Source organism: Lithobates pipiens, unplaced genomic scaffold (assembly GCF_037356315.1).
Source record: "Lithobates pipiens isolate NorthernLeopardFrog02 unplaced genomic scaffold, aLitPip1_a1.2 Scaffold_22, whole genome shotgun sequence".
Classification (NCBI taxonomy): Eukaryota; Metazoa; Chordata; class Amphibia; order Anura; family Ranidae; genus Lithobates; species Lithobates pipiens.
Genome location: NW_027507784.1, coordinates 25,859,844 through 25,876,408, shown reverse-complemented (window position 1 = coordinate 25,876,408; position 16,565 = coordinate 25,859,844). Strand labels below are relative to the sequence as shown.

General features: G+C 40.9%; 1 pseudogene across 1 annotated transcript; it reads left to right on the top strand.

The window, feature by feature from the left end:
• The first annotated feature begins 2,123 nt into the window (after positions 1 to 2,123).
• LOC143923451 (up-regulator of cell proliferation-like) lies at positions 2,124 to 13,461 on the top strand (annotated as a pseudogene). The gene is made up of 2 exons (XR_013261726.1): positions 2,124 to 2,181; positions 7,571 to 13,461. The product of XR_013261726.1 is annotated as an up-regulator of cell proliferation-like (transcript).
• The last annotated feature ends 3,104 nt before the right edge of the window (positions 13,462 to 16,565 follow it).

Below are 16,565 nucleotides of genomic sequence, written 5' to 3'. Positions count from 1 at the left end.
CCATAAAATTATGGACAGTTTCTAGGCGCCTCATATAATTATGGACAGTTTCCAGGCACCCCATAAAATTATGGACAGTCTCCATGCACCTCATAAAATTATGGACAGTCTCCAGGCACCTCATAAAATTATGGACAGTCTCCTGGCATCCCAAAAAATTATGGACAGTCTCCAGGCACCCCATAAAATTATCCACAGTCTCCAGGCACCTCATATAATTATGGACAGTCTCCAGGCACCCCATAAAATTATGGACAGTCTCCAGACACCCCATGAAATTATGGACAGTCTCCAGCCACCGAATAGAATTATGGACAGTCTCCAGGCACCCCATAAAATTATGGACAGTTTCAAGGGACCCCATAAAATTATGGACAGTTTCTAGGCACCCCATAAAATTATGGACAGTCTCCAGGCACCTCATAAAATTATTGATAGTCTCCAGGCACCCCATAAAATTATGGACAGTCTTCAAGCACCCCATAAAATCATGGACAGTCTCCAGGCACCTCATAAAATTATGGACAGTTTCCAGGCACCCCATGAAATTATGGACAGTCTCCAGGCACCCCATAAAATGATGGACAGTCTCCAGGCACCCCATGAAATTATGGACAGTCTCCAGGCACCCCATGAAATTATGAACAATCTCTAGACACCCCATAAAATTATGGACAGTCTCTATCCACCCCATAAAATTATGGACAGTCTCCAGGCACCCCATTCTAAAATGTAAACATTTTCTTTAATAGTTTTACATAATACGACAGCATTGAAACACGTAGGACACCTAACATTAGAGGTGATTTCTTTTTCTAAAGCAAATACATTTTTGCACTCTATTACCGACTAGTATTCCAATGTTTCTCTTCTACATCAGATTCTCTCCATCACTCAGCTAATATGACACCAGTGCTGACGACGAGGGGCAGGGAAGGGTCAAACGTGAATGCTGTGCAGGCAATCAACTCCCTGCTTTTCAACATTATTGACGTCTCTGGTTGTTAGGACATCAGTGGCTGGATGGTTGAAATGGTGTGCAATAAAAAAACTGTGACTTTGTGTAACTAAAAGGCAGACTTGATCCACCTGCTGGTTTGTATACATTTTTGGGCAATTTTATGCCATTTTGCAAAGGCACCGCTGAAGAAACCTCAAGGAACCCCATGGTGCCTGGGCACCCTAGTTGAAGAAGGCTGGTATAAGGGGTACTTAACATGTGAACAATAAACTTATAATAACATCATATAAACTAACATATCACCAATATCACAGTGGAGACATAGGATCATATTGTGGTTCAAGAGAAGGGGAATGTCAGGGAGAGGCTGTCGTCAATGGTCCACTGAGTAGACATGGACAAGGGCCCTACAAGTTGGGAGATGTCTTCTGATGCACCAGTTTTAGTAAACCTAAAAGATTTATTGTTTTAGTAAAACAATAAGTCTATAACTAATTTGTTACCTGAGGCCGCGTACACACGAGAGGATTGTCTGCCCAATATAGTCCGCCGAAACACAGTTCAGCGGACAATCCGCTCGTGTGTGGGCTTCAGCGGACTTTTTCAGCGAACAGTCTGCTGAACCAAGTCTTTCGGAATTTCCGTAAGACAGTCAGTCCAAACTTGGTTTCAGCGGACTGTCCGCTCGTGAGTAGGCAAGTTCACCGTACTAAGTTTGGCGCATGCTCAGAAAGGATTTTCACGGCGGAAAGTTGCATTGCAGTGTATTGGACGTCGAATTTCTAGTCCCGTCGTACGTGCTGTATACGTCAGCACGCAAGTTTTCAGCGGACTGTCTGTTCGTCGTGTGTGGTCAAGTCCGTTCATTTAAAAGTTGGACGGACAGTCTGTCAGACTGTCTGATGAACTTAGTTGGGCGGACAATCCGCCCGTGTGTACGCGGCCTTACAGATCTGAGAACTAGGGACACAAACAGTTGCACACTCCTAATTCGCTGATGAAAGGTTAATTGGCATTCACATGAAAGCTGACATTTTACATAAATAGTTCCAGTCCTGACTAACTAACTATTTAAAAAAAGGAACAACAGTGCTATGTACTTGCAAAGATGTTGGATATACATGTATGTAGTAACCATATATTGTGTTTTTTTTTTCAAGCATATGATATAGATAACATAAGACACCCTGGAATTCATCTCAAGATGGCTAAAATAGCAGGTAAGATGACTTCCTCCAAAGCGACATTAAAATGTACCTTTATTAAGGGATTCTGTAAGTACAGTAAAACCTTGGATTGAGAGCATAATTAATTCCAGAAACATGCTTGTAATCCAAAGCACTTGTATATAAAAGTGAATTTCCCCATAAGAAAAAATGGAAAATCAAATGATTTGTTCCACAACCATTTATTCATAAGTCCTTCAATTTATAGTCCATATAAAAAGATTATAGCAATGTGACCAGGTTGTGTAACCATAAAATGTCCATCTACAAATGGAAGCTTCCAAAACGAGATTAGAAGCCAAATCCAGCAGGAGCTCCAGAGTATAAAAGAGAAGAGAGGCGCCTCTAATGCCGCTTACACACGATCGGTTTTTCCGTCGGAATAAATTGTGACGTTTTTTCAGACGGAGTTCCGCTGAAACCGTCTTTTCTACACATGATCACACCAAAGTCCGAACGTCTAGAACGCGGTGACGTACAACACATACAACAGGACTAGAAAAAGGAAGTTCAATAGCCAGTAGCAAATAGCTTCCGTCTTGTACTTGCTTCAGAGCATGTGTAGTTTTTAGTCCGTCGGAACAGCATACAGGTTTTCCGGATAGGAATTGGTTCCGTCAGAAAGATTTAAAACATGTTCTATTTCGAGGTTCGTCAGAATTTACGGGAAAAAAAAGTCAGATGAGGCCCACGCACGATCAGAATATCCGATGAAAAGATTCCGTCTGACTTTTTCTGAGTCCGACTCAGAAAAGTCCGACTGTGTGTACGCGGCATTAGTGTAGCAATATGTTGCTAAGTATTGTACCTTCGTTAAATGTAACCATATTGCTACACTAAGCCCTTGTACACACGGTCGGACATTCCAACAACAAAATCCGTCGGATTTTGTCTGACGGATTTTGTCCAAAACTTGTGTTGCATACACACGGTCGGACAAAGTTGTCGGAAAATCCGATCGTACGTAACGTGACGAGATTATTTCGTTACGACGGGACTACGTTCAGACTAGTAGCCAATAGCTTTTATCTAGGAATTTTATCTGAGCATACGTGGCACTTTGTCCGATCGGAATTCTCTACACACAATCGGACAAAATCCGATCGGGTCATGTTGTCGGAAAATTTTATAGCCCAGCTCTAAAACTTTGTCCATCGGATATTCAGACGGAAACAGTCCGATGGAGCCCACACACAGTTGGATTATCTGACAACACGGTCCAATCGGACATTTTCCGTCGGAATGTCCGACCGTGTGTACAAGGGCTTAGAGGTGCCTCTCTTCTCTTTTATACTCAGTTGTGACATAACACTATTTGTATATCAATTCAAAGATTATTTCAAAAAATTTGCTGGTCTTGCAAAATGCTCTCAAACCAAGGTTTTACTGTAATAATATGCATGGGCATTAGAAAAAGTATGCAAAAAGTGTTAGTTCAGTAATTATTACTACATGTGTAAACTGCGGCTTTCAGGAATTCTGCCAAGTATTTGCCTTGCAGTTGTGGCGGGGTTTCCAATACCTCAATGGGCGTGTTTGACAGCCAGCGCCAGATGGTGAACAGCATCACGGCGGCAGCGTGTGTACTACAATAACAAAAAACAAAAGGGCACAAAAACCTAGTGCATTATCTACAGCACTTTATTTAAAAGATACAAACATACTCACAAACCAAAGTAGATTGGTAGCATATCATTAATACAGAAACCAGAAGTCTGCTAGGTCCTCGAAAGGACCAAATGGATGAAAATAGCAGCTGACACATTTCATGGGACTGGCCCCATTCCTCAGAGCAAAGACTTTTTTAGGAAGAGGGCCAGTCCTCTTGAAACGCACCAGCAGCTTTTGACATCCTCTTGGTCCAACAAGGCTAGAGGGCAATTTCTGGCTTCTGTATTTATTATACACTACCAATCTGCTTTGGTTTCTGAGTATATTTGTATCTGCAACCACTTCAGGACCATCCACCGTGTTTATACACGCAGCACTGGATCACGTACATTTACGTACTTTTGTACTTCTGGATACCATTATAGTTAGTCAACCCTTACTGTATAATTCAATTAGAATTTTTACTGCTGCATGGGGCTTCATTAGAGAGAGATTTTCCCTCCCTTCCATCCATGATAATAACAGTGGTACCAGACTGCTAGTGAGGGAAAATCCTCAACAGGGACATTGGCAAACATAAAAAATATCACAGACATGCTATCCTTTCTCTACTCTACTACAAAATATGTATTACAGTGGAACTTCGGATTACGAGCATAATCCATTCCAGGAGTATGCTCGTAATCCAAAGTACTCACATGTCAAAGCAAGTTTTCCCATTGAAGTCAATGGAAACTAAAATAATTTGTTCCGCATTGACTTCAATGGGATGCAATACCACACGCAGCCAGAGGCGGGAGGTGCCGGAGAGCCTCGAAAACGGCCGAAAAGGCCCGAGGACACTTCAGCTGACCTCAGCAAACCTTGGAAAGACTCCCTTCATGAGCCTTTCGGAGGTTTGCTGAGGTCAGCCGAAGTGTGCTCGGACCTTCCCGTGCATTTCCGAACACCGACGATCGTGCGGTTCAGGTCCAGTGCCCCCATCCTCAGGCCAAAAGCGGTACTGCACACTGCTTTTGGCCTGAATCCTGCTCTTTTTGTGAAACAACACTCAAAAACCGAGTTAGAATTTTTAGAAATACTTTGCTCGTTAACCACCTTACTCGCAAACCAAGGTTCCACTGTATTATATATGTCAGTGTTGCTGAGTTTTGAAATGGTCTTTCATTTATTGTACAGTGAAGTGGTTGTCATCGGAAAAAAAAAATGAAGGGAGATCTGTTCTAAGGACTCCCAGAACAAAAACAATAATTCAAGTATATTCCTTAATTGCTACAAATGATAAATCTGCTTTGTGTGCAAATGCAATGAAAAACACATATATTATCTTGCAAAATAGCAATGATATCATCACTGTTCTGTACATAGCCTGTGCAGAGCTGCGGGAGTGGTCTGAAAGACCCCACCTACTACAGGCTGCCTGCAGAAAACTACAGGAGGGGGCGGAGACAAGACCAGTCACCCTGCACAAGTAGAGTGAACACATCTGTAGGAGGAGCCCCACAGGCTCCACCCACTACAGGTTGCCTGCAGAAAATGACAGGAGGGGGCGGAGACAAGACCAGTCACCCTGCACAAGTAGAGAGAGAACACATCTGTAGGAGGAGCCCCACAGGCTCCGCCCACTACAGGCTCCGCCCACTACAGGCTGCCTGCAGAAAACTACAGGAGGGGGCGGAGACAAGACCAGTCACCCTGCACTAGTAGAAAGAACACATCTGTAGGAGCAGAACCACAGGCCCCACCTACTACAGGCTGCCTGTATAAAACTACAGGAGGGGGCAGAGACAAGACCAGTCACCCTGCACTAGTAGAGAGAACACATCTGTAGGAGCAGAACCACAGGCTCCACCTACTACAGGCTGCCTGTATAAAACTACAGGAGGGGGCAGAGACAAGACCAGTCACTCTGCACTAGTAGAGAGAACACATCTGTAGGAAGAGCCCCACAGGCCCCACCCACTACAGGCTGCCTGCAGAAAACTACAGGAGGGGTGGAGACAAGACCAGTCACCCTGCACAAGTAGAGAGAGAACACATCTGTAGGAGGAGTCTCACAGGCTCCACCCACTACAGGCTGCCTGCATAAAACTACAGGAGGGGGCATAGACAAGACCAGTCACCCTGCACAAGTGGAGAGAACACATCTGTAGGAGGAGCCTCACAGGCTCCACCCTCTACAGGATGCCTGCATAAAACTACAAGAGGGGTAGAGACAGGACCATGGGATGGGAAAAGAGGTTAAAAACACAGGAAAAGGGGAGGGGAGACATGAGCTAAATCATGTAGAAACAGAGAAGAAGCAAGTGGTAGCAGAAGAAAAAGTGAAGAATAATAGACAGAGGATATGTCTGGTGGGTGAGAGGTAATAATCCACCACACTTGTCTGAGTATGTACTGTATCAGCACTGCAAAGTGTCTATCTGTGTGGGGTAAAGCGAGGTGTGACGGTCAAGGTTTAGAGGACACTTGAGCTGTAGAGGGAATAGTATGGAAGGAAGAAGTAAAGGTGGATGCTTAGGTTACCATCAATAATAAGAGGTGTCAAAAGGGAGGCTGACAAGTCCTTTTAAGATATTACAGCACACGGGCGATTATTTTTGTATTGTCCAGAGGGAGGGTCCTTATATAATATAAAGGGGTGTCTCCAATTAAAAAGGTACCAGGAGTGGTAACAGCCTGGTTTGTAGAAGAAGGGTCTCCACAAAAGGAAATTGGGCTATCAGGACAAAAGACTACTAAGTCCTCTAAAATCTTCAGTTCCAGCTCACAGGTGCTCACTTCTCTGGGGTGCATTCCACCCACACACAGTTGTAAAAATGCTGTAAAATATTAAATCTTTACCCCCTACTGTTGGGTGGGGGGCAATAAATTTGGTAGGACTGTTTATGCTTGTGCTTAACAGTAAACTTGAGCTTATTCTTGGAAGTGGTGCATGGCTTCAGAACCTTGCAGTTACAGAAAGTACTTTTACTTTTTGGCAAAAAGGATTAGACCAAAAATAAAGTATAATAATATAGTAACCACTGCTGAAAGTGCTATATTGTTTGTCACAAGTCCTATAACTGTCACTTTTGCTAGATAGATTGGTCTTTTGTAGAAAGTGGAAATATGATAGATTTACTGGCAGAATCAACAGATAATGAAAGTACATTAAGCAGAGAAATCCAAAAAAAGTGCTGTTAAAGAGGAAGTAAACCCTGATGGGTTTACTTCCACTTTGATTCCCTGCAAAGGTAAAGCATAATGGACTACTATGCATCGCATACTACCCCAATATGTGTCTCTTACCTGACACAGGAGCCAGCGAAGTCACCGCTGTCCCCTGTAGTTCCGAGTGTCCATCTTCTTGGTGGGTCTCTCTGCTCCGGCGCTATGATTCGCCGGAGCAGCGATGACGTCACTCCCACGCATGCGCAAGGGAGCCGACACTCGCGGCATATCACCGTGATCTGCGGCTTACCAAGTGCGCCACTGTCTACAGTGCATGCGCCGTAGACAGAGGTGGCTGTCTTCAGGTAAATATCTCCTAAACCGTATAGGTTTAGGAGATATTTCTTGGACCTACAGGTAAGCCTTAATCTAGGTTTACCTGTAGGTCAAAGTTGTTTTTTAAGGGTTTACAACCACTTTAATGCTAGTGACAGACTGCGTCAAATATGTATTTTTATATTTGCCCGGATTTTTATTTTAATTAACGTAATCACCAAACTGTGCTTCAGATTCCTTTTAATGTCTAAACATTCAGCATATTTTGTACCCTTTTCTTTAGGCAAGAAAGCTTTGGGCAATGAAAAATCACTGCATTGTTTTCTGCAGAAGCTGGAACTGGAAAAATTTAGATCTTCAAAACTTACTCTGAGAGAAGTTCTGAATATTGGATCGAAGATCTGTAAGACGATTAAACCTCACCCATTAAAGAATGTTCCTTGGTATTTTCTTCAAAAACTCATTGGACTGATTGGAACTGCACGGGGCTTAATTTTACAAGAAACAGGCCAGGCAAATGATGACCAAGAGTTTAATGTTGACGATTTGTTTGATAACATAGACAGCGCATCGGATTCTGTGAACCCTCTTGACCTATCTGTTGTGTGTGCTCTCCTCCACTGTTCAGACAAGTTTCTTCAACAGAAGATTGTAAGAAAAATGTCCATGTGTCAATTTGCCGTCCCTCTGATCCTCCCTGCAGAGGATGCTTCTAGTGGTTGTATTTTACTACTGTGGGCAATGAGAGATATTGTAAAGACATGGAGACCAAAAAAACTAACAGACAAGAAGGGGTTTGTAGAAAAAAAACTTAGTGCACCTTCCTTTAACAACATTCTCTTTTGTCAGGTTAGGGAATTATACTTCCTCAAAATCCCACACCCTAAATCAAATCCTTAGCTCAGAGGAACAACTTCACGACTTTTTTGTACACAAGAACATGTCTGGAGGAAACATTCAGCGGAAAATTTCTGATGGATTGGTGGAAATAGCCTGCTACTTTCCAGGTGGTGGGGATTCCGATCTCTTTGCTGATCCTATCGCCATTGCCAATCTGCGAGGAGACCTACTAGATCATAAGAAACAATTCAGTTTTCTTGCAAGGGTCTCAACCATTGTATTTGTATTTATTGAAAACACAGATGCGTGCAGCCATTGTTTTACAGATATTGATGTTTCAAATAAAAACTTATTTTTCATTATCAATCTCCAGAATTCCACAATCACAGATACAAAGTTTAAGACATTCCTGGAAAAGTTATCAAAAGCTGAAACAAGTAACTATCTTTTTACTGTATGCAAAGATGCAACAGGGCAAACAAACTCTAAGTATCTGGCAACATTATTTTCCGATCTTAAAGGAAGAATCCTAGTCCAGACTCAAGACAGACAGCTAGTAAAGAAACTTCAGTTACTTATTAAAGATCACGCACCAGCCAGCAAAAATCGAAATACTCTTGAAGAGTTTTCCCCCATTGCAGGTGATCTTGGAATTGACGTAGATGAGAACTCTAAAGAGTGTACAAGTCCAAAGGCTCTTGCTTGTGGAATAACTCAGAATATAAAAGATGTGACAAATTACAAGACCGAAACCCTTAAACTACAAGGACATTTTTGGAAGGAGCTGACTAAAAATGAAAAAGAGCTCTGCCGAATGAGCAAACAAGGCAACATAAAGGGAGAGGAATACAAGTCCAAAATAAACAAAAAGATTGAAGATCTGCATAGACAGCAGTATCAGCAGAACATTTCTGAGGGCATGAAGAAATTTCTTACTGCATTCACAGAATTGTTGCCGACAGAGTTATTTTTTTTCTTGAAGTGGATGAAATTTTATCTGGCTACAGTACCAATAAATAATATGTCACTGTTAAAACTTCAACCTAACGATAATGAAAGCATGAATCAAAATGTACCCGGAAGTCACATGGGAGTTGAGCACTTTATTCGTGAGTTAGGGCAACTTTATGAAGCTGAGTATTTTCTGGTGAAAAATGGTGACATTGATAAAAGCCAAACAAAATTTCATAATCTTCCAGGGATTGCTGCTGATCTGTTGCTTAATGGATTCCCACTTGAACTGATTAATGGAGATGTCTCAAATATCCCCCTGCAGTGGATAACTGAAATCCTAAGTGAGCTGGATAAAAAGACTCAAGGAAAGTGTAGAATGATAACAATATCTGTACTGGGAGTACAGAGTTCAGGGAAATCCACTCTTCTGAACACATTGTTTGGTCTGCAGTTTCCGGTGGCCAGTGGACGATGCACACGAGGAGCTTTCATGAATCTTCTTAAAGTAGAGGATGAACTCCAGGAACAGATTGGCTGTGACTATATCTTGGTGATTGATACCGAAGGGCTTAAAGCCCCTGAACTGGCTTCTCTTGATGATAGTTCTGAACATGACAACGAACTGGCCACACTAGTGGTTGGGTTGAGTGATATCACCATCGTCAACCTGTCCATGGAAAATGTAGTAGAAATGAAAGATATTTTACAGATTGTGGTCCATGCATTCCTTAGAATGAAACATATTGGAAAGAAACCCAATTGCCAGTTTGTACACCAGAATGTAGGTGATGTGGCTGCTCATAACAAAATTATGAGAGAGAAAAAAATACTGATGGACCAGCTTGATGAGATGGCCAGAGTAGCAGCAAAGATGGAGAATAATATGGATATCAAAAAGTTCTCAGATATCATTGAGCATGATGTTGAAGCACACAGTTGGTATATTCCCAGCTTGTGGCATGGTGTTCCCCCAATGGCTTCAATTAGCACTGGATATAGCGAAAACATCTTTAAATTTAAAATGTGTTTATTGAATTTTTTAAAACAGAAGTCACATTGTAACGCTAATAACACCAAAGAATTTGTAGATTGGATAAAGAGTTTGTGGAATGCTGTCAAACATGAAAAATTCATTTTTAGCTTTAGAAGCACCTTGGTGGCAGATGCCTACAATCAGTTGTGTATAGCATATTCAAATATGGAATGGAACTTTAAGAAACAGGCATACAACTGGAGGATCAAAGCTGAGAATGAGCTGAAAAATAGAATTACCGATGAAATTGCATGTGAGATTCCAAAAGATCTCAGAGATGAAATGTATGAAATGCTGCAGGAGCAAGAAAAGATAATAATACAACTCCTGGAAGAATACTTTGAAGGTGAAAATAGGCATTCAAAATTGGTAGTAAAATACAAAGAGGATTTCTTGAGGAGCGCATCCCTGCTGAAAAATGAACTTGAATATAACTTAAATGAAAAGTGTAAGGAAGTTATTCACATCCAAACTGGAAAAATTAGAATAAAAGCAATACAAGCAACGTTTCATGAAAAAATTTCCGAACAAGGCAGCACACTCCTACATAAATACAGACATGCAGAACAGAAGCTAAGTGAAAATGATCTGGAGTCAGAGTTTGAAATCATGTGGAACAGAATATTACAAACGTTAAATCTGATCAGTTTGAAAAAGAAGGACATTGATAAACTGATGCTGGAACACCTGAGGCGAGACATGAAAAATAAAGCAAGCTACATTAATGAGAAACTGGTTAAGCTTGACAGCTTGGAAAAATACTACAATAAAGATTTTAAAATAAAGGTTAAATACCTAGAAGGAACAACATTCGCAACCCGCACAAAGCTTTTCAGTACTCAGTTCCACAGTGAGGCAAAAGCAATAGCTCTAAAAGTTCTTGACAGATGTCGTCTTCATGTCACAAAAATCATTAACACCAAAGAGGACTACAATGAAACACTCTGTCAGCAGTTACTGGAGATCATACGTGAAGGTCTTCGTGAAAAGGATGTGCAAAAACTTTATTTCAAACCCTTGTTTGAGCTGGACCTAAAACTTTTAGCTTTAGGGAAGGCAGCACCAATATTCCAGAAAATGCATGAAAACTTCGTAAAAGAAAATGATCCAAAGCTTTGCTTGGAAAAACTTAAGCCTAATTATTTGGATGTGTTTAAACTGGTTATTGTAGAAAAGGATGACTATAAAAGTAGAGCACATAAGTTCTGTAAAATGTGCCTGATGCCAGCACTGTCTCAATATGTGCTCTCAGACCTTGGAAACCGCATTGTCGATGATATCTTAAACAGTGAAGACTCTATAAAATACGGCTCTAGAACTTTCTTCCAAACTGCTCTACTGAAGGATCTATTAGCAAAAAACATATTCAATGAGTATGTGAAATATTGTCTTGAATATGAGATATTTGTAAAAGATTGGATCACAAAATACATAACAGCTCGATACAAAAATTCGAGAATCTTAAAGTTTATATCTTCGAGTCTTGCAGCTATTACTACAAAGGTCTCTGAAGCACTTGAGCAGGATTTTGTCGTAAACCATACAGAACTGTCCAAAGGCTTAAATGACTTCTGTAACATTTTAAAGAATGACTTAGTCATATCGCGAGAATACATAAATGTGATCACATTTGAAAACAAAGTAAATGTAAGGCAATTCTTTGAATATGTTAAGTCATTTTTAGGGGACATTGGAGGTCAAATTGTAAGTGAATTGACATGTAAAAATATTGAAGTTCTCCTCTCTATGATAACTGTGCAACCCCAAGACGAGCTGTTTAAGAAAGTCTTTGGATGTGGAAGGCAATGTCCATTTTGTAAAGTTCCTTGTGAAGCCGGGGGAAATGGTCATGGTGAGCACTTTGCCTCAATTCACCGACCTCAAGGATTGGGAACATACAGAGACGAAGAGACAAACATTCTTTGCCATGAACTGTGTTCAACAGAAGTTGTGAGCAACCACACATTTAAATGTCCTGAGACAAACTGGAAATCTCATCCTTACAAAGAATATCGTGCATTTTTCCCTGACTGGAACATTCAGCCTGATCCAAGTATTGAAGCCTCTGCATACTGGAAATATATATTTAAAGAATTTAATGAGCAATTTGCAAAGGAACATGAAGCTTTGCAGGCTGAGCTTCCTGAAGACTGGTACAAAATTACCAAAGAGAGAGCACTCGAAAGCCTAGAAAATAAATAAAAAAGCAAGTCCAATCAACATTTAAAATAATTCAATGACTTGTTGTATCCAGGAAAGGTTGTTGCTATGATAAAGTAAAAGTGCACTAAGTTTAAAGTTCATGGCCATTAAAAAAAAATAATTAGGGACTTCCTAGACCCTGAAGCCCACTGGTCTGCCACTATATGTTTATCTCAATTGTGACATTGTGTTCTTTGTGCATGTGATTTTGTTTGTGGAGGTGACCCATTGTATGTTCACCAATGTTGAGGTTCCTGTATCAATAAAAATAATTTGGAATGCCCCACCACAGCCCATGCTCCTTAACAAATTTCTATCTTACTTTATAAAAAAAATGTTTCTAATGCTGCCTACACATGACTGGACTTTCGACGGACTGAACTCCGTAGGACTTTTTGACAGACTTTCAACGAAGTTCCGACAAAATGGACTTGCCTACACACGATCATACCAAAGTCCAACGGATTCGAACGGGATGATGTACGACCGGACTAGAATAAGGAAGTTCATAGCCAGTAGCCAATAGCTGCCCTTGCGTCGTTGTTTGTCTGTCGGACTAGAATAAAGACTAACTGATTTGTCGACCGGACTTGAGTCCATCGGAAAAATTTGAAACATGTTCTATTTCTAAAGTCCATCTGACTTTTGGACAGCAAAGGTCCGATGAAGCCCACACCCGATCATTGCATCGTTGTTTGTCCGTCGGACTAGAATAAAGACTAACTGATTTTTCGACCGGACTTGAGTCCATCGGAAAAATTTGAAACGTGTTCTATTTCTAAAGTCCATCTGACTTTTAGACAGCAAAGGTCCGATGAAGCCCACACACGATCTAATTGTAAAACAGATTTGTTCTGTCGGACCATTGCTGTCGAAAAGTCCGGTCGTGTGTACGCGGCATTGCACCCAATTTTACTTTAACCACTACAGCCCCGGACCAATAAACACCTTAAGGACCAGAGGTCTTTTTACAATTTCGCACTGCGCTGCTTTAACTGGTAATTGCGCGGTCATGCAATATTGCACCGAAACGAAATTTGCGTCCTTTTCTTCCCACAAATAGAGCTTTCTTTTGATGGTATTTGATTGCCTCTGCGATTTTTATTTTTTGCGATATAAATGGAAAAAGAGCGAAAATTTTGAAAAAAAAAGATATTTTCTTCTTTTTGTTATAAGAAAAATCGAATAAACTAAATTTTAGTCATACATTGAGGGCAAAATGTATTCAGCCACATGTCTTTAGTAAAAAAAATGTCAATAAGCGTATATTTTTTGGTTTGCGCAAAAGTTATAGCGTCTACAAACTAGAGTACATTTTCTGGAATTTACACAGCTTTTAATTTATGACTGCCTATCTCATTTCTTGAGGTGCTAAAATGGCAGGGCAGTACAAACCCCCCCTAAATGACCCCATTTTGGAAAGTAGACACCCCAAGGAAATTGCTGATGGGTATGTTGAGCCCATTGAATATTTATTTTTTTTGTCCTAAGGGATTAAATAATGACAAAAAAAAAAAAATATTTTACAAAAAGTTGTCACTAAATGATATATTGCTCACACATGCCATGGTTATATGTGGAATTGCACCCCAAAATATATTCCGCTACTTCTCCCGAGTATGGGGATACCACATGTGTGGGACTTTTTAGGAGTCTAGTCGCGCACGGCACCCCGAAACCCAATCACCACCTTCAGGATTTCTAAGGGTGCAAATTTTTGATTTCACTCCTTACTACTTATCACAGTTTCGAAGGCCATAAAATGCCAAAATAGCACAAAACCCCCCAAAATGACCCCATTTTGGAAAGTAGACACCCCAAGCTATTTACTGAGAGGCATGTTGAGTCCATGGAATATTTTATATTTTGCCACAAGTTGCGGGAATATTACAAACTTTTTTTTTTTTTGCACAAAGTTGTCACTAAATGATATATTGCTCACACATGCTATGGGCATATGTGAAATGACACCCCAAAATACATTCTGCTGCTTCTCCTGAGTACAGGGATACCACATATGTGGGACTTTTTTGGAGCCTAGCCGCGTACGGGACCCCGAAATCCAAGCACCGCCTTCAGGATTTCTAAGGGCATACATTTTTTATTTTACTCCTCACTACCTATCACTACCTATCACAGTTTTGAAGGCCATAAAATGCCAAGATAGCACAAACCCCCCCCCCCCAAATGACCCCATTTTGGAAAGTAGACACCCCAAGCTATTTGCTGAGGGCCATGTTGAGACTATTGAATTTTTTTTTTTTGTCCCAAGGGATTGAATAATGACAAAAAATAAAAAAAAATTCTTTTTTACAAAAAGTTGTCACTAAATTATATATTGCTCACACATGTCATGATTATATGTGGAATTGCACCTCAAAATACATTTTGCTGCTTCTCCTGAGTACGGGGATACCACATGTGTGGGACTTTTTGGGAGCCTAGCTGCGTACGGGGCCCCGAAAACCAATCACTGCCTTCAGGATTTCTAAGGGTGCAAATTTTTGATTTCACTCCTCACTACCTATCACAGTTTTGACGGCCATAAAATGGCAAAATAGTACAAAACCCCCACAAATGACCCCATTTTGGAAAGTAGACACCCCAAGCTATTTACTGAGAGGCATGTTGAGTCCATGGAATATTTTATATTTTGCCACAAGTTGCGGGAATAGTACAAACTTTTTTTTTTTTTGCTCAAAGTTGTCACTAAATGATATATTGCTCACACATGCTATGGGCATATGTGAAATGACACCCCAAAATACATTCTGCTGCTTCTCCTGAGTACAGGGATACCACATGTGTCAGACTTTTTGGGAGCCTAACCGCGTACGGGACCCCGAAATCTAAGCACCGCCTTCAGGATTTCTAAGGGCATTAATTTTTTATTTCACTTCTCACTACCTATCACAGTTTTGAAGGCCATAAAATGCCAAAATAGCACAACCCCCCCCCAAATTACCCCATTTTGGAAAGTAGACACCCCAAGCTATTTGCTGAGAGTCATGTTGTCTGAACGAAAAAAAAGAGATTGATCGGTGGGTATGCCCACCATTAGAATACCTCCCTTCATCCACCCACTTCTAATGATGGACATACATGCACCATTTATATATGCCGAAGCATGGGGGCATCCTCCCGCAAAAAAGTTATGCCGCGTACACACGGTCGAACTTTTCCACGGGCAAGCATGCATTGGAATTTCGACCGTATGTACGCGGCATTAGGAGCAAAATCGCTCCTCCACCCCTTATGCCCCCATGCTTTGGCATATATGCTCTTTTTTTTAACTGTAGTGGTGAAATCACCTCCTACAGCACTGGAGTCGCGGCTTTATGTATCGTGGGAGCAAACGCTGTTGCTGTCAAGATAAATAAATCCACGCTGCAGCTGAATAGCGTACCTGAAAACATGAAAAATGGTTAACAATAAAACACAGTAAACAGTAAAGTATAAAAAAATTAGAGAGAAGAGAGAGAGAGAGAGAGAGAGAGAGAGAACAATAAAACGACAACTATTTTTGGTTTTTTATATTTTATATTTTTTTTGTTTTTTTTATTTTACTTTCTTTTTTTTTTTTTTATACACTTTTTTTTGAACTGTAACAACTGTAACATTTCGGGTCTCTCAAAATGCGATGGCATCTTGGGAGACCCTGTGTTAGTATGCCTAGCCTGTGAAATGCTGTACCCTACGCTAATACTTCACTAGTGTGTGGTAGCGTTCAAAACACTCACCAAGGCAAAGACCAGGATTGCCAGGACAGCGTGGACAATAACAACGGGTGTCACGCCTAAATCCGCGCTTGGTACAGACACGACATCTTTTTTTGGGGGGCTCGTTGGGTAAGGGTACTCGGGATGGCATAACAATAATGCCTCTCATGCAGCTTACTGCATTTGGTTGGGAATGGTGAGTCTGGATACAGAAGCTCTGTGACAACCTCTCTTTGGAAGAAAAGAAAGGTTAAAGTCCCGCCTGAAGCTTTGTGTAGCACAAAAGCATTCAGCAAAGCCAATTGAAATAAGTAAGCAGACACTTTTTTGTACCAGCGTCTGGCCTTACGGAAAGCTAGATAACAACTGGTTATTGAGGTCCACCCCTCCCATATTTTTGTTATATTCGTGGACACAGAGGGGTTTCTCCACAATACCAGTCGCCGTAGAAATTTGGACCGTCGTGTCTGCATGAAGGGAGGTAAGAACGAAAACATTCTTATTATCCCTCCACTTCATAGCGAGCAAAT